This window comes from Ursus maritimus, unplaced genomic scaffold, assembly GCF_017311325.1.
Source record: "Ursus maritimus isolate PB19 unplaced genomic scaffold, ASM1731132v1 scaffold_19, whole genome shotgun sequence".
NCBI classification, from domain to species: Eukaryota; Metazoa; Chordata; class Mammalia; order Carnivora; family Ursidae; genus Ursus; species Ursus maritimus.
Window position 1 is genome coordinate 20,617,543 of NW_024424341.1, and position 22,590 is coordinate 20,640,132.

General features: G+C 44.5%; 1 protein-coding gene across 1 annotated transcript in view; it reads right to left on the bottom strand.

Annotated features, from left to right (window-relative positions):
* CDH11 (cadherin 11) overlaps positions 1 to 22,590 on the bottom strand; it is a 146,257-nt gene that overhangs the window by 76,566 nt on the left and 47,101 nt on the right. The window contains exon 2 of the mRNA XM_040633392.1: positions 7,092 to 7,216. The gene's annotated coding sequence lies outside the window, so the exon portion shown is untranslated. The remainder of the gene's footprint in view (positions 1 to 7,091; positions 7,217 to 22,590) is intronic.

Consider the following 22,590-nt stretch of genomic DNA (forward strand, 5'->3'; position numbering starts at 1 on the left):
CAAGTCTATGGCCGAGTTTTTTACAATTCATTTTCTTAAAAAAATGTATAAGAACTGTTGCTGTGGCAACCTAACAGCATTTGGAATGGTGCTTAGATTCTAAAACTCAGAGCCTCTTGAAAAGATGAACTCACTGGCCCCTCCACCATTTTTCTAAAGCTTCCAAATAGAGGCATCTGCCAGGTGTCAGGCTGCAGCCTTCTAGATCCTCAGCAGACACCATTAATTGGTGGCAGATTTTAGTATGGCTTGTTACCTTTCCTCCTCTGCTCTCTCAAGCTTCCTTGAGCTCCGAGTCCCCCACAGGGCACAGGGTAATTTGCCTCCGGGGGAAATGGTGATTCTCTGGCTTAGGAATCACATGAGGCCAGGGAGGGCTGACAGGCAATGGCCTGATTTTTGTCCTGGAACAGTGGGAGCAGCTGAACCTTCCTGACAGAACATAAGGAAACAGGTAGAGGGAGCTCAGGGGACACCCCCTCACTGGCATATGAGTTCCATGAAAATAGGAACAACAATGGTCTTATTCACAGGTGCACATGTTGGCATTAGGGCAAAGCAAACAGTCAATAGATACGTGTTTAGTGTATGACTGAATGGGTGGATGGCCAGGGAGTCTTTCCTCAGAGATTCTACCCCATCACTCTCAGGTTCGCCTGCTTCCTTCAGCTGAGCTATGTCTGTATGTCTGCCACCCCACAGATCACCATCACACAGTCTGCAAAGAGCATGCACAGGTCTTGATACAAAGCATGAAAGAGTGCCGTGAAGGCTTTCAGTAATTATTTGATGAGTGAATGAATGAATACCTGAAAACTATCCCCCTAGGCCCAGAGCCCTTGACTGCAAAACCATCTCGCACTGTCTTCTTGGGTTACTTCCTGCCTGTCACAGTATTCAAAGTTCCTCTCACATAGAATACAAACTGTCCCTTGCCATGTAATGCACAGAGGAAGCACAGAGATAACTTGAGCAGTGCTCAGCGGCTTTGATCTTTGAAAGGAGAGAATCCTACACCAGGCTTGGAGGTTACCATGTTGAAGCTGACAGAACAGAACAGAAGAGTCACTATCTAAATGGCCGGTTGTCGGAAACGAAGTGATCAGATTTTAATGGGGCTGTGTGTCCCCACCCTCGACTCTGGGCCCAGAAGACAAGTGCAGAGAACTTGCTCACCTGCCCGAGAGACACTCACCTCTTGCTGAGGGAGCACTTGACAAGACAGGGCAAAACCTTTCCCAGGAGTAGGATTACTGGATCCAAAGCTGAACACAAGGTGGGTATCAAGTGGCCCAAAGAAGGGCCCTTCCTGACATCTCCATCCTGGAGGGGGATTTGCCGCTCATGGCATCTCAGAGCAACTGACATGGAGCGGGACGTGTTCTAGATTTCAGGTTGTACCTGGGGTGTCTCAGGAAGTAAGGGCTCTGGAGAGGAAGCTCACACAGGTCTCTGGGTAACTGACATTCAAGCTATACCTTAATTAGGGATTAGATCTGTACAGTCCTTGCACGGAACATAACAAAATGATAAAAAAAAAAAAAAGTCAGTGATTTCAGATGAAGGGTTTATAAGAATTCATTGCATTATTTTTGCAACTTTCTGCGGGTTTGTAATTTTTTTAATTTTAAAAAAGTTTAAAATCTAAGGAGAGCAAGTAAAACAAATAAGGGGGAAAACAATAAAATTTTCTTTTTCTAGAACAGTGTGCATAACAGTGTCTATAGTTAGATACCCTCTACATCTACAGGTGTGGAGAGAGTGACTCCGTGGATGTGTGGGGTTGTAACCATCCAGAAAATCTCTGGACAGGCACATAGGAATCCAAAAACAGTAGCTGCCCCAGCGAAAGAAATTCATGGATGAGATAATAGGCACTGAAGAAGACTGAATTCTCGGCAGACCTTCTATCACCTTTTGAATTTCAGACCATCTTCATCTATTTAACTGTCTTTTCTACTTAAGACATTAATAAAGAAGAAAACAAACAAACCACCTGGTCACGACAAACACTGGCTCAAGAACTTCTATACTGCTCTCTCTGTTGCTCTCCCGAACTTCTGTATTGCAAAATCCTTCCTGATCTTTTCCTGGTAAACTCCTACTCATGCTCCATGTCTAAACCCAAAGGTCACCTCCCGACTGACACTTCTCCTGATTTCCTCCATCAGAGTCAGCCCCTCGGTGCTCCCATGGAAGCCGAGACCTGTCTAGAAGGAGCTATGCACCACGGTCGTTTGTCGGCCAGCTGGGCTCCATCACAAGAAGGGAGGGTCTTCAAAGGCATGACTTTAGTTTCACTGTTGTATCCCCAGAGGCATGTGCATTTGACCCACTGTTTTATTTCCAGTACCTAGTGCAATGGCTAAAACAAGAACAGTTCTCAAGCGACGGCTGTAAGTGAACAGTTCCAGGGTTCTCTTTGCCTCTCCCGACGTGCTACCTCTCACTCAGTGCACACGTTCAGCTGAATACTAACGCATTAGCCGGAAGCCGCTAGGTCTCCTTTGTAACCCAGGTGGAGATGGAGGACACAGCCATACCAAAAGAATGATAACGTAAGTGCCCTCCAGCTTCGCTAAGACTGGAAGGCAAGCTACAAAGAACTGGAGGAGTCGGTGCTCAGGAGGAGAGACCCTGGCTCTACACATTGTTAATCATGTGTCCCTCAGCAAGTTGATTTTAACCTCTCTGAACCTCAGGGTCCTCATCTATAAAAGAATCATGATGACTGCGCATACCACCCAAAGTTCTGGTGATGTCCAACGAGATCATGGATGTGAAGCACGTAGGCCGGTGCCTGCTCATGGACTTGCTCGTTAAGTATCAGCTCTCACTGTTATTATCAGAAGCGGCCTCTGCATTTTGTTCATCATTAGTTAAAGAAAGCAAGATTACAGAACCACAACTGTGGTTGAAGTGTTTCCCTTCGGTATTGATTCAGGCAAGGGTAGGGCACTCGTGCTGCCTGGCACATGAGAGCGTCCTGTAATTCTTAGTTGACTGCAGGACTGACAGTCACATCGTACACACCGAAGATCTGCAAAGGAGTCAGCGAGCGGACTGACGGTCTGTTTTTTTATGCAAGTGACACCAGCTATAGACAGATACTTGGCCTCTTTCTCCACAGTGGCCTACATCCTGAAATAGGAAATGTGCCTTCACAGACAGACCCAGCAGGCACAGGGGTTTGGAAGGCAGGCTGCCAACATTTCAAACTGTCAGGGACAAAGCAGAGCCTGGTGGCTACTTCAGCACAGGTGAGCTGCCCCCCCAAGTGGCTTTTTGGGATTGATTTTTATGCAAATGAAAGATAATTGGGTGACCTGTGACCACTAGCCCCTGCTGATGATCACTCAGGAGGATCTCGATGTGTGGAAGCTTTTCATGAACATAAGTGCAAATACTTTTCACTTCAAGACATTCCTCTCTGTGCCCCAGTGCCCTACTATGAAAGCCCAGCGAGGTAGCAGGGCTGAGAAGGCCTATCCTGTGGCTAACCCAGATAATTCCTCCCCTGCGCTGAGGACGGAGCCAAGTGAAACATGTGCCAGGGATGAAGCTCAAGTGGGTCTCCCTGGAGGTCAGCCCGAGAGCTGATCGTGCAAGCGCAAACCACTTCCCTGCCGTTTGTTAAAAGCCTTTCTCTTTCTTTATCCCTCTCTCTACCCCATCACTCTCTTTTTCTTTCCTGCTTGGATTTTGAGCACTTTATACAGAGCAACTTGACTGTCAGCTCCTCGAGGAAAAGTGAAGTGCCCCTTTGACTCTGGCTCTGGGCATAGCACGCCACAGGTACCTTCTAGAAACACTGCCCTTGGGCTGCCTGGTTAAGCATCTGCCTTCGGCTCGGGTCATGACCCCAGGGCCCTGGGATCCAGCCCCATGTCAGGCTTTCTGCTCAGTGAGGAGCCTGCTTCTCCCTCTCCCTTTGCTGCTCTCCCTGCTTGTGCTCTCTTTCTCTCTCATAATCTCTCTCTGTCAAATAAATACATAAAATCTTAAAAAAAAAAAAAAAGGAAAAGAAGAAAGAAAGAAAGAAAGAGAAAGAAAGAAAGAAAGAAAGAAAGAAAGAAAGAAGAAAGAAAGAAAGAAAGAACTGCTATTGTGAACTGACAGGATCAAAAATCCGAGTCTAGAGCCTAAGCTATTGGTTAATTTTGTTTTTGTCTTCCAAAACCTTACCGTATAATCATGAACAAGTCTTTGCTTTCTTCAAAAAAATCCTCTCTGTAAAACAAGAATCTTTGCCTGGGAGATCAAACGGCCATTCTGTCTGTACCATGGTGTGTGTGTGTGTGTGTGTGTGTGTGTGTGTGGTGTGTTTTCAAGGGTGTTACAAGCACTAGAATAGTTTACCTTCTTCTCCTTGCAAAAAGCTAAGCAGAACTCTTCTAAATAGGCGTTCTTAATTTCTAAGTAGAAAAAAAATAGAGCAGGTTTCCTAGCAGATAAATTAAATTCAAGTACTTTCTATTTAACTTCTGACTCTGCTTCGTTGATACCTCATTCTAATTGTCCCTATTATCTAGAAGAATAGGAAATGTCAGTCGCATGTTCTATGGAAGAATTCACAGGGTCGATGAAACGAAGAGACCCATTCGGCTTGGCAGAAACGAAATGATCATCACTCACAGAGGTGTCTACAGGAGGGGTGCGTCTCACCTGCTGAGCCAGGCTTCAGCAAATGAGGGCAAGATATGCTACTTTGAGGGGAGCCAGTCATACACTGCAGCTCTTAGGGGTGCCTCTGCAGGGACGTGCTGCTCTTGAACAGAGCGCTTTCATTCATTGGTTTATTGCCATAACAAACATGGACCAGAACATGGGAGAAAGAGCTTGGGGAGCTCCCCAAATTGAAGTTTTGTCCTCAAACAGATTCACATTCACATATGAGTGTACAACACCTGGAAAATAACCAAAGATTCATGAGTCTAGTCACAGGGGACGACCATCTATGTCACAAAAGCTCACGTGGGATGCAGGAAAGAAGTCCCACCTCATGGGCAGGAACTGGTTTGTTGGTTTGTTTGTTGGTTGGTTGGTCCATAACAGAGCAGATTCATTCGGGGTAAGAGAAAAGAGGGGAGTGGTAAAATCCATTAGCTCTAGCTAAAATCAGATTTCTCAAAGATAAAAATTTCCAAGGATAAAAATTATGCCAATATGGCCAAAGGCGAGTTACTTATCTTTTCCAAGACTCGGTTTTCTCATTTAGCAAATCTTGGACATTTATAGTACCCACCACATTAGGATTTTGCAAGGATTGTGGGAGGCGATGTCTTTAAATATCTTATTTGCCTGACGTGTACTAAGCACTCGATACCCGTTAGCTGCCATTATTATGACTTTTCTCTGCTGTAACATTAGTTCCCTTTCCTCATATTCTATTCAAAATACACTTAAAGTCTCTATTCATATGTTTGATAAATATTTATTGAGAATCTACTTTGGGCCAGATACAGCAGTTGCAAGTAGGAACACAGTGCTCCCCAAATAAGTCCTGCCCTCAAGAACCTCCAGGTCTAGCCGGGAAGATAGGTAATTAAATAGACAATTACAGCCCACTGTTGAAATCACAGTAAATGGTGTAATCTCTGCTCAGGTGTTGTCTAGGAGACACCCATAGCTCCGTCTTCAGTGATTGGAGAGAAGTCCTTATGGATAGTGAGGTCCAAGCTAAGATATAAAGTGAGCAAGAGTTGGCTTGTGAAGAGAGAGAGAGAGATCATGGGGCTTTGGGGAAGTGACAGGTGTGCCCTCCAGTAGATCCCACAGTGGCTGTGTCTAGTAAGGGCTGGGTGTGCAGACAGAATGGCTGAGAGATGAGTCTAGACAGCAAAACAGTAGCCCTATCCCTGAAGGGGTCCTGGACACTTATTACGGAATCAGATCTCTGACACTGAAAAGATTAAGTAGGAAAGTAACATAATACGTGGACGTAGGGACATTGTTTAGTATTTGTATGGAAGATGTATCATGCTGGAGATGAAGTAACCCCAAAGGCACAATGACCTGTGAGGCGGCAACTGCAGTAACTCCAGAGAAAGACGACCCGGCTTATGTTTGGGGATGGCAGTGGGGAGAGAGAGAAATAAAAAAATATTTCAGAGATAATCAGAGTAGCACCAGTAGGAATCAGCAGGGATAAACTGCTATCGGAGGTAAGGGATTGAGAGGCATATGGTACCCCTCCCATGTTTCTGATCTGGGTTTTTGATGCTGCCCTGAAACACGACACATAGGACAAAGTGAAGGTTGAGAGGAGAAAACCATGACTTGATTTAGCCTCTGCATTTAAGGCACCTGGGGGACTACCACATGGAGATGAGCCATAGGCATATGGATAGATGGATCTAGAACCCTAAAATGTAGGGAGTCATGCTAATAGAATCAATTCTTACATTTCTATCTGGATATTTGGATGTCCTATAAAAATAGCTTTAGCTTCCACTGAGAAGATAGAAGAGATAAATGGATTCATAAAATCCTAAAACTTAAGAACTGTTAATGACCCTAGGTCCAACTACCCTGTGGCCCAGGAAGGAGCTCATTAATCTAAGGGCATAGGGACAGTGAATGGTAGAGCTGGGCCTGGCAGCTGAAATCAGCCTTTTGGCTTGTGATCTTGTGCCCTGCCTTTTGAGGTCTAAAAGGTTCAGCCTCTTGGCTGTGGGATATAAGCCACCTTGTTCATATTTATAGAATTCTCTTCAAAAGAAGAAAAGGAGGAAAAAGCAACATGGCAATTGTCTTAGTCTGCCCAGCTGAGTCTTTGCTAAAGAATCCCTTTTAGTTCCTTCTGTCTCTGAATCTTCTATAATCATGCCTCCCCCACAAAAAAACCAAATAACCACCACAACAAAAACGATCATCCTTGTACTAATACATAACAGGTGTTCGATAAAGAAAACCCAAGTACAACAGTGAATAAACATATTCCTCAAAGCCTAAGTAAGTAGGCCAACTTCCCTCTCAGATTCTGCTTTCGATTTGGTGCACGTTCAAACAAAGGCAGGTTGGAGGAAGGGGCCTGCTGGGTGTCACTCCCATCTCCACATTCATAGTACAGTAAAGTAGCTCCATCTTACCTTCTTCACCCATTGGATACTTGCTGCCAATTTCTATAACACAGTTCACCCATCTGATTGGTCGCTCAGCAAATGACAACCGGAACGCGTATCACGAGGCCACTGAGCCGAAAATACAATGATTTCTGCAAAAAGTGAAAGGATCATTATTAACCTAGAGGTGACACGAATCAATAAAATGACACACTCCTAGATACTGGGGACACACAGTTGTGTGGATAGACTTTTCCCTTAGAGGAGAAGAGTCCCAGTGTGAACAGAGAGTTGTAAACAAATATCACACTTGTGTGACAAGTGGGAAAAACTTGCCATGGGTTTAGAGCTACGAAAAGGTGGTGTGACTCACTATATGTGCCTTTGGTACTTTGACGAAAAGATAAGAGCAGCCATCCATCCAATTTCTTACTCCATGCTACAGATGTCACATACATTTGCTCCGGCACTAGCAACAAACCTGTTGGGGGGATATCAACCCTTGAAGCCAGTTTCTGAGAGAACCCACATTCTATGTGAGTCCAAAGTAGGTACCTTCCCTCCACAAGGGAGAAGCACTGTTCTGGTGCTGCCGGAGCCTCATGGAATGACAGTCTCAAGGGCAAAGAGTGACAGGGGTGGCGGCGGTGATAGGAGATGTCATCCCTACACCAGCAGAGCTGAGCACTGAGCTGACAGAGCCGCAATTCTTCATCAAGACCACATTTCTCTCTGCCCCCTCCCTCACTACAGAACACTCTGGATTTCTGTGTGGGGGCTGTGTTCTGCCTGGATTCTGGTCTGATTCATCTTCATATCTCCCAAAGTGTCTAACACATTTCCTAGCCCAGAGCAGCTGTTCAGTGTATATCTGTTCAGTGAATGAAGAGAGGAATACGGAGCGTCTGAACAGCTGTCGTCTTAAAAAACTGAAGCACTGAACCAAGGAAGGTGGTGGCTGGCGTAGCTTCAACACAATGGCATAAAGGATTTCTTCAACGTCCTTCATCTCTACAGCTTCTACCTTCTAGGATCGACCCAGCTTGCATTAGGAACTGAAACAGCTTCTAGGGTGCCTGGGTGGTGCAGTCAGTTAAGCATCCGACTCTTGGTTATGGCTCAAGTCATGATCTCAGGGTTGTGAGATCAAGCCCCATGTCAGGCTCTGTGCTCAGCATGGAGTCCGCTTGGGATTCTTTCCCCTCCCCCCACCCCCTCCTTCTGCTCCTTCCCCTGCTCGCTTTCTCTCTCTCTAAAATAAATAAAATATTTAAAAGGAAGAAATGATGCAGCTTCTTATTTGACTTTATTTATTAAGCTTCCTTTTTGTTTCCAAATACACTTTTCCTTATCTCATCTTGGTTCCGTCCAACAGCTCCTCCTCACACATGACATTTTCCCCAAACAACAGCAACAACAGCAACAAGCAAAAACCCTTCTTGGTGAAGAACTGAAATAAATTATAAGTCTCAAATGTGTCCATAGCATTTTGATTCGGTGACTGTAGAAAGAACAAGAAAATTTCCTACTGTGTGCTATTCCCAGGATGCTGAGGACAGAATAACAATGGGATTATTCCCAGATGAACATAGAGTCATAGAAAAAAGTCACAAGGACAATTCATAGAGCACATAATTGATGAAGAACATTACTTTGCCACCACATTACATATTGAGCTGGTCTCCAAAAATGCCCCCCTCCCAAATGAACCATACCCCCAGATATCCATGCTCCAGGGCCCCTTCTATGTGAATCTGAGCTGTCCTTGGGTCACCAATGAAACATAGCAAAGGGACACTCTACAATTTCAGAAGCTGAGTCATAAGAAACTTTGCAGCCTGTCTTATGCTCTTGGAAAGCTTCATCTGGGAGAAGTCAGCTGTCATGTCAAATCTGAATACTCTAGACCTGCATGCTGTGAGGAAACTCCAGCTAACCATGTGGAGAAGCTGCATGGATAGAGAGAGACACCCAGCCATACCTAGCTATTCCAGCACCCAAGCTGAGGTGCCAGATGGTTAGCAAAGATGCCATCTTGGACATTCAACTCAGTCAAACCTTCATGTGACCAGCCATCTGACTACACAGCATGAGAGACCCCAAGTAAAAATCACCCGGATGACTTCACTAAACTCAACTATAAAAGGTAATAGTGATTGTTATAAACTGCTAAACTGGGGACAGTATGTTACTCAGCAGTGGATAACTAGTACACCATAAATGGAACAGACATCTGCCACAGGCCTCACCAATGCATATCACCACTCTGGTTGCCATGAACCCATCTGGGTTTCTCACCCCACTATTCAAAGGGTAAGACTCTTGACCAAGGTGTGCAGCCAGTAACACCCAAGGTGGGACCCGAGTTCAGCAATGCACACATGATAGCCTGTGCTACTCTTTGCATTCCCCAGTATTCAGTCAGTTAATAATACAGCTATATCTGTAGCCAGTGTGCTTTTAAAAGTTTACTTCTCAAATCCATAAAAACTAATTGAACTCCCACTTTGCCTCACATTGTTTACCTCCCCGCAAATTTTCCCCTGTAAAACTCCTTTCACCAAAAGCCTGCACAGACAATTAAGAGCTTTGGAAGGAAAGCAAAAATAGCTGGGTGAATTGTCTATGAATTCCGATAACTGCAAACATTCAAGAGAGAGAGGATGTAGATTCTGCGGAAAACGTTGGTATACAACTGCACCATGCTTCTTAGAAAAGAAAACAACAACATAGGAAATCTTAGCTGTTTCTGTACTTTCAGCAGAGTCGATGGGAGGAGAGTTTGTTTGGTCTGAGAGGCCTATGCTTGTATGTTGCCCATCTTCTCTTTCTGCACTGAGTTCCTGCCTAGAATGTTCATTTTCCCTCTTCTTCTCTCAAGACTCCCCAAGACCGGGAATCATGTGTTCCCTTCTGAGCCACAGAAATCCAGCCTAGCACTGTGACACTTACCCTTACCTACTCTCAGAGTGTCTTCCCTTCCTTTCCCAAGGCCTGTGTGCTATGACTGGCCCACTCCCAGTACAGGGTCACTGCCTTCTACCAGCTCCGCCCAGTGCTGTGCTCAGCCACCCGTAGCACTGAGCCTCCTAGGGGTGCAGACGCAGCATGCCATCTATGACTGCGGAGAGATCAAGAAATCAGGAAAAAAGAATTCTGTGAAGCCAAGGCTATCAAGCAGGATGGAGAAATCCTTAGCGAGCCTACAAAAAGCAAAGAGAAAAGCCAGGGAAGGATGGGGGTATGATTGTGGCAGATATCTCTTGCCAAGCACTAAGTGTTTAGAAGGCTCAGTATATGCAAGTCCATAGGCTTCCCTTTGACCCACGAGTCAGCCTGTTGTCCCTCTCTGAGGATCTCTGCTCCAAATCAAATGCCTAGGCTTATCGATCTACATGTATGGGTCCTCTTCAAGAATGTGAATTCAGCCAGGACAAGCATGGGCTAGGATCATTGTTAAGAGTACAAGGGAACAAAAACAACAATATGTAGTTCTGGGATTGGGGGAGGGTAAGGGCTGAAAGTATATATGCATTCGATTAAAGCAGTCCCCACCTTACTGACCCCATCAACAGGACCCTGGGACACTTACTGTGTATGCGGTGCTGGTGTAGGTAAGGCCCGGGGGTGGTGGGTGAAAAGGGAAAGAGTCCTCACCGAGGGGAGCAGGGGAGCCCAAGGACACAGTGACGGCTCCATTTTACAGACGAAGAAGCCAGCTAAGTGGTAAGTGCCCAGTGCTTAGAGCAAGGAAGCAGCACGGCTGGACTGGACGACCACCAAGTCATTCCTCTCCTGCCAGATTTAGGAACCCACAAGGAGATCTACTTCCCGGGGTAAACCATGCCTACCCCTCCAGTACATCAGCCCGGAAATCTTCTACTTTTTGCTAAAACAACACAATGGGGAATTTCCAGTACTTTGGGAGGAAGCCGATTGAAACAAACTATGATTAAATAGATTACTATTAAATAAACAAATGAAATACCAGGCTTCTGAGACGGCTATGTGTTGGCAAAGAAGTCAAGCAAAGGCCATATGCTTTTCTGTTGTAATGGAAAGACCAAGTTGTTTTGCTGATGTCGCTGTGTCCTTTTCTTGCTCTGTGGGCGGGAGAAGGGGCAGCAGGCAGGCAGCTGACCCCGGGGACCCTGTAACAGGGGCTTCTTCCTACTGTACGTGTCACGTGTTCCTGACATTGCTGAAGGTATGAATACACTCAATTAATAATTATCACTGGGTGTTTCTTTTTTCCTGTTATTGCCAAAGTTCCCAAACCATATGGTGAAACATATTTTGTAAGATAGGTTTATAGATTTTGAATTTTTTTGAAAAAAAAAAGGGGGGTGAGCAGTAGGCTATTGAATGTGAGGAAACACTCGATTTAAAATCCATGCTCGGCCTCTTCCTAGCAAGTTGACTTTGGGCAAGCAAGAACTCCCTGAGTCTCAGTTTCCTCGCCAGAAGATGGGGGTAATAACAACTATTTTGCAGGATGACTTTGAAGAATAAATGCACTACCCCACTCAGAGTAGACACTCAATAATCAGTAGCTGTGATTACAAAAAAGATATAGACTGTGCTTTTTCAACCGTGCATGACTTAAAATTTAGTTCTACCTTTTATTGTATATTTGCTATTCATAAAGCCCTCTGGTAGAGGTACAAGCATCTCTATAGAACTCGTATTCATGTATTTTGCATATATAATATATAACATATACTGAGTATTAATCTGTAAGCATTTCCCACACCCGTCCTTTTCCGATGGAGAAGCTGTGTCTCAGAGAAATTCAGGGATCCCTCAAAGTTCACCGGCTTGGCTTGGACTTCTGCTCCCACTGAATGTTGAGGGCTGCCAGCTGCCTGCAGCTCGCGCCTTCCTGCAACATCTCCAAGGCCAGCTCCTCACCGCCTGCACAGGGATGACGCCCCATGTCTGACCGTAATTACAAGAAAACATCCGAAAAGACGTCCTGGGCTCCAAATGGATTTGACACAGTGGCCCTTTAAATCAAACTCTTAACACGATTATCTTGATTTCTCTTTAGCAGTTTTTCTAAGTAAGCCATGCCTTTAGAGGCACCTAATACAAAGTGACAACCCTCACCATTTTCCAAAGCGCCGATGGACGGGCGTAGAGAGAGTCCATTGTCACCATGGTAATTACCGCACAATACCTGGCGGCCAATGGACAGTCAGGAGGCTCAGGCAGTGGCTGAATCCGGCATTGTCCGGGCCCGATAAAAAGATTAGAAGCCCTGAAAAGCCGGGGAGCGGGATCTCACAGCTCTTTCGCTGGGCCCTGAAAGGACCATTGTGCTACCACCATAAATTCTGGGTTCTCCGGGCACTTGACAACTGAAGCCGGGGACAATAGAATTCTTGTGTCCAACAAAACACTCCTTGTCCAATGCCAGTCTTATCAGCCGCATTTACAAATGTCTTTCGTTGTACCCAAATAATTCCCTATTAGAAGGACTATTGGGAGCAGAACTAAATAAATATTCACAGCCTTTGTAATATCGTTGGGAAATGAATAAACAAACAGTCATCTAGCATATGAGCAAGCCTCCTGCTACTCTACATTTTATCCCTATTTCTTGCCCAAATGATGTTGGCTGTTTCGATTTCTCTCCATTAACACATCAACAGTTGTGATACTGGAAGCTTTGGTTTTATTGGCCACCTACTACATACCCCCCATATCCATCGCCTCGGTGCCTCTACATGCAATTTTCTTTTCATTAGTTTTGCCAACAGCCCTGGAGGGGGCTCGTGTTATCTGGTTCCTACCTCCTAAAAGAGAAGGGAATGCAACCTCAGAGAAGTTAAATAACTTACCCAACAAACCAACGCTAATTACTAGCAAAATAAGAATTCAAACCTAGATTTCCCCGGCTCCTAAGACTCTGCCTTCTCGCTATGCCTTGGTGGTTTCTCTGCTGAATAAAAAAGGAATAAAACATCAGAATAAGGGGAAAAATCTAAGCACATCCACTATAAAAATCACAAATATACATGGAGTCTGTTTATGTACTGTTACAGAACCTGAGAACACTTACAATAGAAGGAGAAGAAAGAGGCTTTCTTCAAGAGAGTATATTTTATTTTTGCCCTAGAATGCCAGCCGTTTTACATTTTAACCTTTTGAGGGGAGGGCGAGGTGGCAAGCAAACAAAAAGGAACACAGCCCAGCTTGAGGAAGATTTCAGGGATGTCCGTATAGTCAACTGGTAAAATTTTAGAGAGAATCGCTAGGATAAGCAAGCAGAGCACATACAATCACACACACCCAGAACATTTGCCTCCTCCTGCAGTTTATTTTATTTTGCTTCTCTGTCTCCTTGTTGTGAATGAATATCTCAGCATTTGACAGTAATGCACACGGCAAAACAGAAACTCCTTTCTTGATGGAAGCACTTCCTAGAGGACAGCAATCTTTACATAAAAAAAATCTGACAATATTAAAACTCAAAATGATGCCCTGTCAGGTCAGGACGTGTGTACCCCGGGTAACACAGCTTATGCATTTCTTCCCGGTCTGCCCCCAGCTTCACCTCCCGCCCAGGTAAGGCCTGCGATTCCCCGATCCCAGCAGGCTGTGCACCTCTGTTCCTCTAAATTTCTCCCCCAGGGAGAGCGCTTTTTTATTATGTCTGCCTGCCCCTTCCAATGTTATATCCAAGGAAACGTCGAGCTTCTTGAAGACAGAAAGATGAGATATAATATCTTATACTCATTTTTGTCTGGCCTGGGTCAGTACACGGCTAACCCTCTACAGAGCTCGGCTTATTGGACAAATAGATGAATGGTACTAGTTAAATGGAGAACAACCATAAAACTGTATTTTAAAAATTTTAAAACACAAAAATCTACTCTTTGTATCTACCGGATGTCAAAGTACACGTATAATTTGTAATTTTTTTTAAAGACTACAAAGATGTCCTCACTTGGCCCAAATTATGCAGCCTTGATAAAAGCAATGTTGAGCTGTTTTGGTTTGTTTTCTAAAATAGTTAACATCTATACCTAAAAATAGACTATCATTTTGCAAACAATTGACTACTAACAAGACTGGGTAACCAATAGGTGCTTCCTGACTGACTGATGGTAAAGCCATGTGTTTGTGTAAGAACTGGGTTTGAAAAATGTCGTCGATATTTCCCAAATACTCCAGATGCCAAGTGAAGCATTTAATCATCTTTGAGGATTTAAGGGCATGGTTATCGTCATGTACACACGATGCGAACTATTTCAGCTCTTCTATACCCCCAGGAGACAGGTGTTATGTAGACACAATTTAATCCAAACAGGCAAAGATGATTTCTAATGTTTACCGAGAGTTTGTCATGTACTAGGTCCTGGGCTAATATATATAATATAGTATAATATAATATAATATAATATAATATAATATAACAATCTTATACATCAGGTACTATGATTTTCTTTATTTCATAACTAGAAAATTGATGATAAGAACGGTGGAGTAAAGTGGCCCTCATTCACAGAGCTATAAAGCAGGGAAGCCAGGATTTGGACACAGGAGTTTAAACCAAAGCAATTCATCCAACAGCCATACTCAACTGCTCTCTGCAAACATAAATTAGGGCACTAATTTAGAGAAGTAGCCCAGTGATTTTTTTTTTTAAGTGACCAGTGACTATATCATTTTACCAGACTACTGAACTATCCAGAGAAAGAGAGAGAGAGAGAGAGAGAGAGAGAGACAGGGCAACCACTGACAAGGCACCTCCAAAAAAATGATGAGCAGTATATAACCCAAGGCCTGAGACTTTGTATTTAAACAGTTTATCAAATCTGGGGAACTTCCATACAATCAAGAAATCAACTCATTTGCAAAACACCATATTCATAGAGTCAAAGAAGTATTCTCTCTCTCTCTCTCTCTCTCTCTCTCACACACACACACACACAGAGCAGAGTTTTTGCTGTGGGCTGGAAGTAGTCACGGTCTGCTATTACCTCTCAAAGTAAGAAAAGCAAGCTGCACTATCCATAGCAATGTGAATGATTTATGATATAATAGGAAAATGTTCTCTCTGGGGCCATTATGCTTAGAAAGAAACAAAACAAGTTTTCTCAAAATTAAGTGGGACCATCCTTTTGCAATGTAAAATTAAGCTTAGAAAAAAAAATGCCATTTTGTTATTTACCTCTTCTGAGACACGGATTCTGAAGATACAAACTGCACACATTCATGACATTCATAAGCATCACAAAGGAAAAAGCATGTATGTTTTCTTGCCCATTGCAGATCCATTGGGCAAAGGCGCACACTAAATGCTCCCAGATAGCTTTGGAACAAGTGAGCTGCGAAATGAGGAACTGTGTCCTGGTCCTGAGGTCTGACCTAGGTGCGAGGGTCTCTGAAGGCCCACAGTGGCTGGTGACTTATAATTTTCTTCAGGCACAAATGCGAATTTGGCCACAGAGGGGCTGACACGAGCCAGCGAGCGAGTCTAGCAGGCACTCTGCATCCTCATTGCACCCCCTTAAATACAGTGGATTCATTCAGGGGCGGCCGGGGAAGGGGCCATTAAAATGTTTCAGTTATAGTTTGCTGCACTTTATTGGTGGCATAAAATTCTTCATTTGTATGCACAAATTTTGACATTCTTGACGATCTGGGGAAAATTCACACACCAATATCAAGAATTTAGCATCCCCGTAGAAAGCTCTACCTAGGCTGTTCCCCCAGAACTCACTTCCCAGCCTCATAGATGCACACGCACTCTCAGGGTTTCATTTCTTTCCTTCTTTCGTTTTCATCTTTTTAAAAAAATACTCAAATAATTACAAATAAAGTCTGCTTTTACTAATTCCATTATTAAGAACCAAGAATAAAGACAAAAATAGCATTATCAACAGCTGTGTAGAGTTGGGTCATCTTTCCAGACTGGGCTTGGGTCAATGGTGTGGAAGTGACAGGCAAATGTCCTCTTACTAGTACTCGAATCAGAGGCTTTGGGACATATTCTCTTGTAGCGTCCAAATATTAAATCTCTATCTTATGACTTCATCCAAGAAAATCAGGCTGGATTTTGAAGCAGGTTTTCTTTATGCCTTCTTGGCTTTCATATTCGTGGTTGTCTGATACTGTAAGTGTGTAAAGTTATACACACACACATACTATTCACTTGTTGGTTGCTCATCTCTGGAAATATTTAAAACACATTTCTTACCTGGCAACTTATTAAATGATTTTTGACAGTGGGTACTGGGGTGCGTTTGATGGTCCCAAGTTTCTTTTCTGTTCTGAGTCTACAGAATTCTACAATCAGGGGCGCCTGGGTAGTGCAGTCGTTAAAGCGTCTGCCTTCGGCTCAGGGCGTGATCCCGGCGTACTGGGATCGAGTCCCACATCGGGCTCCTCCGCTATGAGCCTGCTTCTTCCTCTCCCACTCCCCCTGCTGTGTTCCCTCTCTCGCTGGCTGTCTCTCTGTCACATAAATAAATAAAATCTTTAAAAAAAATAAAAAGAATTCTACAATCGGAATAATTAGTTCCCTTCCTGAAAGCATCCCACCATCCTCCTGCAGAGCTCTGACGACACCCGGGGAACACTGAGCTAGAGGAATCTCTGGGAACTACTCCCTCTCCAATAGTCTTTTATGGGCCCAACCTGGAGCCATGATAAAGACCATCTTTATGAGGACATTTCATGTGCAGAAGACCATGAGGACACCAGGTGTCTCCCTTTAGCTGCTGGGGTGAAGAGAAGCAGTGACAGCTAGGTTTCATAGTCCCTGACAAGATGGTCTGGCCATCTCGAAGAAAGCCAGAACACCCCATCCAGGGGCCAAACCAAGTTGTTACATCAGCAAGCAAACAGAGGGAGAGCCAAGCAAGGGAGTTAGACCGATGGAGGGAAGCAGAGCCTCTGCTAGGGGGTGGAATCCAGGTCCAGCAGGCCCGTTCCCATTTGGGAACCAGTTCCATGACTTAGGACTCTTACCTATAAAATGGACATTCTTTGGACACACGAGAAAATGCACACAAATCATGCTATTGTTTCTAGCACAAATTTGCTGTTCACTGAATATTATTAGTCAGCATCACCATAACCAAAAATGTACCAGTTTTCTGCTATAAGGATTCGATATAAAGAAATATTAAAGAAATGAGTGCAATGCCTGACAAGATAGGAGCCCCACAAATTACTATGATTATTTTTGGCATTAAATGACAATGAGTCAGGATGTAGGCAATTCTCTTTCGACTGGGATCTCAACAAAGAGAAAGTCTCCGTTTGTAGGAATTCCCAAACAAACCTCTCTATAGAAAAGGTAGTCTCAGGTTCAGAAAAGATTCAATTATATTGTTTCTTTTAATTATATCAATTTTGGGGCTCCTCTCCATTTATCGCAAGAGGTACTAGTTTACCATCAATGATAATGATATAATTTTCTTCAAAAATATTTAAAAACACTGAATGAGTCAAAAGCAAATATTAAGTAAATAACTGTGGGGGTAGTTCCCCAATATTTTGAAGACAACCATGAATGACTTAATGATTATTTTACAGATGGAGAGACCGAGGCCCTGAGGGGGCAGTGCGTGACGAGGAGAGCCCACGAGGACCCTGCCTCCGGCTGCCCACGTCTCTGCAGCATTCTCACCCCTACCTCATGCCGGGTCAGGTGTGTTCAAGACCGCGAGGAGTGACTATGGTCCTCTTCCAAGGGCAGTAGTGAAATTCGAAGGAAGTGACAAATGTCAGTCGAGACCTGATGACAGAGGCTGGAGCAGAGTCTAGTAGCTCTCCAGGAATCCAGGTCTTTGTGGAGAAGAAACGAGGTTGAACACTCACAGGGCACAGAATCCACCTCTGTACCTCTCCCTATAATTCACGGCACTCATTTTACAAACACCCGGTTTTATCCCACTGGAAGGTTAAGGCTGCCTGCAAAGATGTATGCCCTAGACAAACATACAGCACTGCTTTACCTAATACAAGGGAGAAATGGGAAAGGACGGCACAAGATAGCAATGTGAATGAAGGTTCCTACACAAAGCTCAGGCAGAGAAGTCATATACCTGTCAAGGCTGTGTCGCACATAGGGACAAGGATGCACAACCAGACACAGGAACTCAGAGCCCATGAAGACAGAGTGGTCTTCAGTTCCATCACAGCCATTCCAGACACTGATGCCAGACAGTTCTTTATCCCATTGTTCCCACCCAGAAGACCCGACCCTGCCTTAGGCAGGGAGTAGCATCCTTAGTGAACATAACTGAGCTAGAATATTTGGCAGCTTACAGCAGCACCAGCACAGCGAGGACCCTTGGAGACTCCAGCAGGTGAGAGAAGGAGGTGGGGGAGGGTGCAGGCAGCATCCTTCTCCCAGGAGGACGTGAGAGCCAGCCCATCCTTCGCACACTGCTCCGGGCTTGCTCTAGACCATGGATCTGCTAGGCCCGCTCCAGGTTTCAAAACACTGAAGGGCTCCTGGGTCTGGCCTCCTCTGTTTTTAACAATGACCGAGCCTTGCTTTGTGCTGGGTCTTGAGCTCAAATGGTCACATCCCTCACCTCTATTTGAAAGTGGAGAAACCTGAGACACAGAGGACGGGTAATATACCCCAGGCACCCCGCTTGTCAGGGTGCAAACCCAGGTACCCCCAACTGCACTCTGACTTCTGTCCCTCATCATCACCTGCCTTTCCCCCAGGGCAGGCCCTTCAGTAGGGAGCCAGCAGGCCTTCAGCCTCACCCGGGGCAGCCCCTTCCCGGAAATGACCACTTTTGCTCAACTTACCACACTTGCCCCACTCTTCCTAACTTTCGCTCCTACTTTTACCTTTGCACAAAATACATGTTCTCCTTCTCTTCTTCATAAATGTTCCTTGTCCTTTAAGGCCCTGGCCAAGTTATTTCCTCCTGATAACACAGCTTCCTTCTCCAACATCTCACACACACAAACATACTCTCTCTCGCTCTCTCTCAACTCACCATGGCATCATCTCTATCAACCACTCATCCTGTCAACCAGTATTTCTTGCACATCTGCTATGTGCCAGATACTGGTCAAGACACTAGAATAGCAGACAGACAGGTTGCTTTTCTTGCAGAGCGTTCATCCAGTGGTAGAGTTAGAACATGAACAGAAAAGTAAACGGTCAACAATTAGGACACAGGAAATGTAAATGGTTAATAAAACAGAGACTGGATCATGCCTTTTTCCTCAGTCAGCACACGCAGGCCTGGCTGAGCGCGGACGCTCGGTGTTTGATAGGATGACAGGCAACACCTACAGCTTGCGGTCTTGATCAGTCACTCAGGCCTCAAGGCCTCAGACACCCTGTTATTCTAGGGAATCACTTTCCCAGCCACTAGCCAGCACCCCAATCCCTGTGAGCAGGTGAAAAGCAGAAACTTTGGCTTCACATTGGTTACAGCTCCTGCCATACCTACTGCGTAATTGTCTGACTTTACTGCAAGCCATAACCACAGAGACCCAGACTTGAAGTTTGAGGGACGTCACAAATCAGAAGACTGAGTTTTTCCGGGTACCCCAGAGGCTACAGCAGGGGCTGTGGTAGGTGAGGACAGTATGGGGAGGTTCTGGGATCCCCACCTTCTTCCTATTTTCTTCTGTTCACTCCACAGCTATGTTTTATCCACTGTATACATATTAGGGTTTGGAGTCGGATTTTATTTATAAAAATCTGAATGAAATCCATGGAATCAAGAGGGGAAAAAAATAGAACTAGTGGGTCTAGGAGTTAAACGGCTCCTTTAAATTCTTAAAGAACCTCATTGTGAACAGATGCGCACATTAAGGTATGGACAGATGTATACAAACTACAGACAGACAGCTAGACAGTGACAGAACACACAGGTGAAGTGAAGGGATTACATATGAGGGGTGGGGTACAAGAGCATGGAAAGAGGAGGATAGTAGATTCGTCGTGGGATATGCCGTCAAGGGGGGCAGAGGTCTTCCCAGCCCCACTGATCTCTCCCTGGAACTCTGTCTTCTTGGAGATCCGACCCTTCATTCATTTATTCTTCCTCTCACTTAGTCAGTTGTGACATGTAGAGTATTTCTAAGTGTCAGTCTCTTTGCAGAGAGAAATGTATGGAATTGGGGGCCACGTTAAGGTAAAATAGAGAAAGGGAGGGAGGGAGGGAGAAGGAAGGAAGGAAGGAAAGAAGGAAGGAAGGAAGGAAGGTGTAAAGGAAGGAAGAGAGGGAGGGAGAGAGGGAGGAAGGGAGGAAGGAAGTGAGGAGGGAGGGAGAAGGAGGGAGGAAAGGAGGGAAGGAAGGAGGATGATATAAGTGCAAGGTAAAGCAACCAGGTGAGCAGGAGATCCAGAAACGTCCTGTCTCCGCTGTCCTCCCCAGCACACGGGGTCTGGGAGCTGACCTAAAGCGAATGCAGAGTTACAAAGGAGGTAGGTGGGTGAGGAGAATGAAGAGAGCTCCCCAAATAAGATGTGACTAAAGAGCAGGCAAGGAGAGATGACAGCACAGTTGGATCTATGAGACTGTCTATTTTTAGTGGCCTCAAGAAGATTCTCTCCAGTGACCTTGCCAAATTATGATGCAAGCGGAGTTAATGAAAGCTCGCTCAGCCTCCTCTTCCAAGTCGGCCCATTACTAGCACCTTTCTGCCGACGCCACCCCTAAAACACGGTGACCTCATTAAAGGACTAATCCTAACAGGTTTGACCTGTGCGTGAGCGCACGGATTCATTTCAACAGTTTCCTGCCTCTGCTGTTGTTTTTTCCAGTAGAAACTTAAAATACCAGGTTCGCTTTCCTTCAGCCGTCACATTTGTACTGTTTCTGTTGCCCTGCCGGCCGGCTCAACAACACCCAGTTTCAGAAACGAGGAAAACGCTCCTTGCAATTAGGGAAGATGATTGCTTTTGTAAGTCATCCTAATTATTTAAATTATAAAAAAAAAAAGAAAAGCAAACAAAAAATTATGATATTGATTGATTCCAGGTTTCTCTATGTGCGTATCTCAAGTGTTCTTTTTTTCATTAGGGCAGTAGGGTGCGAGAGCTGTGGGAAACGGACTTCTATAGGATAACTGACTTAAGCACAGGGCCTTCTAGGTATGTATGGCCAATCTCTTATAATCCCACTCTGCTTCCCAGATTCCCAGTAAGAATAAAATCCTTGTATTCCTGTAAAGTCAAAAGTGCCTTTTTGTAATAGGAAAATGTGTAAGACAGGACACACCCTGCATGGGATAGCAGTTCTTTCCCATACAAGTCACATACAAGTCACCATTATGGGAATTGTAAAGCAATGTGGAAAAATATGTTGGACCATCTCAACGTCATTCATTAGGAAAGAAAATCTTTACTCCAATTACAATAATGTAATAATATTCCCAAGCTAAGTACTGAAAGGGAGGAGAAAAATAAGGAGTATGAGTCAGAGTGAATGATACGTGGGTGAATTTCCCCCTTTCTTCTTCCTCACTGCTTATATAATTAAAAAAAAAAATTCATGTCCGTCCTGGACACAAATTTTTACTTTTATAAATTCTCATCATGCATCTGGAAGTGTCTCTTTTGCAGGGTAAATAACTGAGCCAGCCAGACACCCGGCGTGAACCCGTGCTGTGATAACTGAGGGCCTTCATCACTTTCCTGCACAGCCAAACAACCCCTCACCTCAGAAAACAAAAACCCCAAAACAAAACAAAAAAGCCAACACTAAAAAACTGCTCTGCTTCAAGATGCAAAAGAACCAGTTAATTTATTCCAAAATTGAAACAGGAAAACAGTTTACAATAGTAAATGACTGAATCGCTCAAGTGCCAACTGAAATACGGATACCATCAACTTGATTCTAAAATATTCTCTTGTGCGGGAGAAAGCAAAAAAGGAGGTTAGCAACTACCAAACAGGTAACACGAGATGGTTATCCCTGGAGGCCCCCTTCATGTCTTGCAGTTCCTTCATCCAAGGCGCACCCACTGACCGCCTGCAGTGTACCTGGCTGCGGCTGTGCTGGGAATTAGAAGCACAAGGATGAACACAGCTAGACACTTGCCCTTGATGAGCTGACCTCATCACCTAATTTCGGCTGCTCTTCACCTCAAGCCTAGATAGAGTTGCACAGAAGATCTCTTGAGATTTGCTACATAGCCTGAAATAAGTTAGCCAGGAACAAGCTAATGGACTGTAAATAACACAACTGGCCTGCAAGTCAGGGGTGCCGAGTTCAAGCCCAGGCTCTTACACTGGGACCACGGGCAAATCGCCCAATCACTCAGAGCCTCAGTTTCCCTATTGAAACAATCAGGAAGTGAATAAGCTGAATGTCTCAGAAAGCTCGAAGTTCCATTATTCTAGGGGACAACACGCTTATTTGTACACGGCGTTTTCATAGACTTCAAACTCAGCTATAAACAGAGACTTCAAGCAGTAATATATTGTATATTTGAAAGGTGCGAAGAGAGTAAATCTTACAAGAGATTCTCATCACAAGAGAAAAAATGTGTAACTACGGGAGGTGATTGATGTTAACGAAACTGA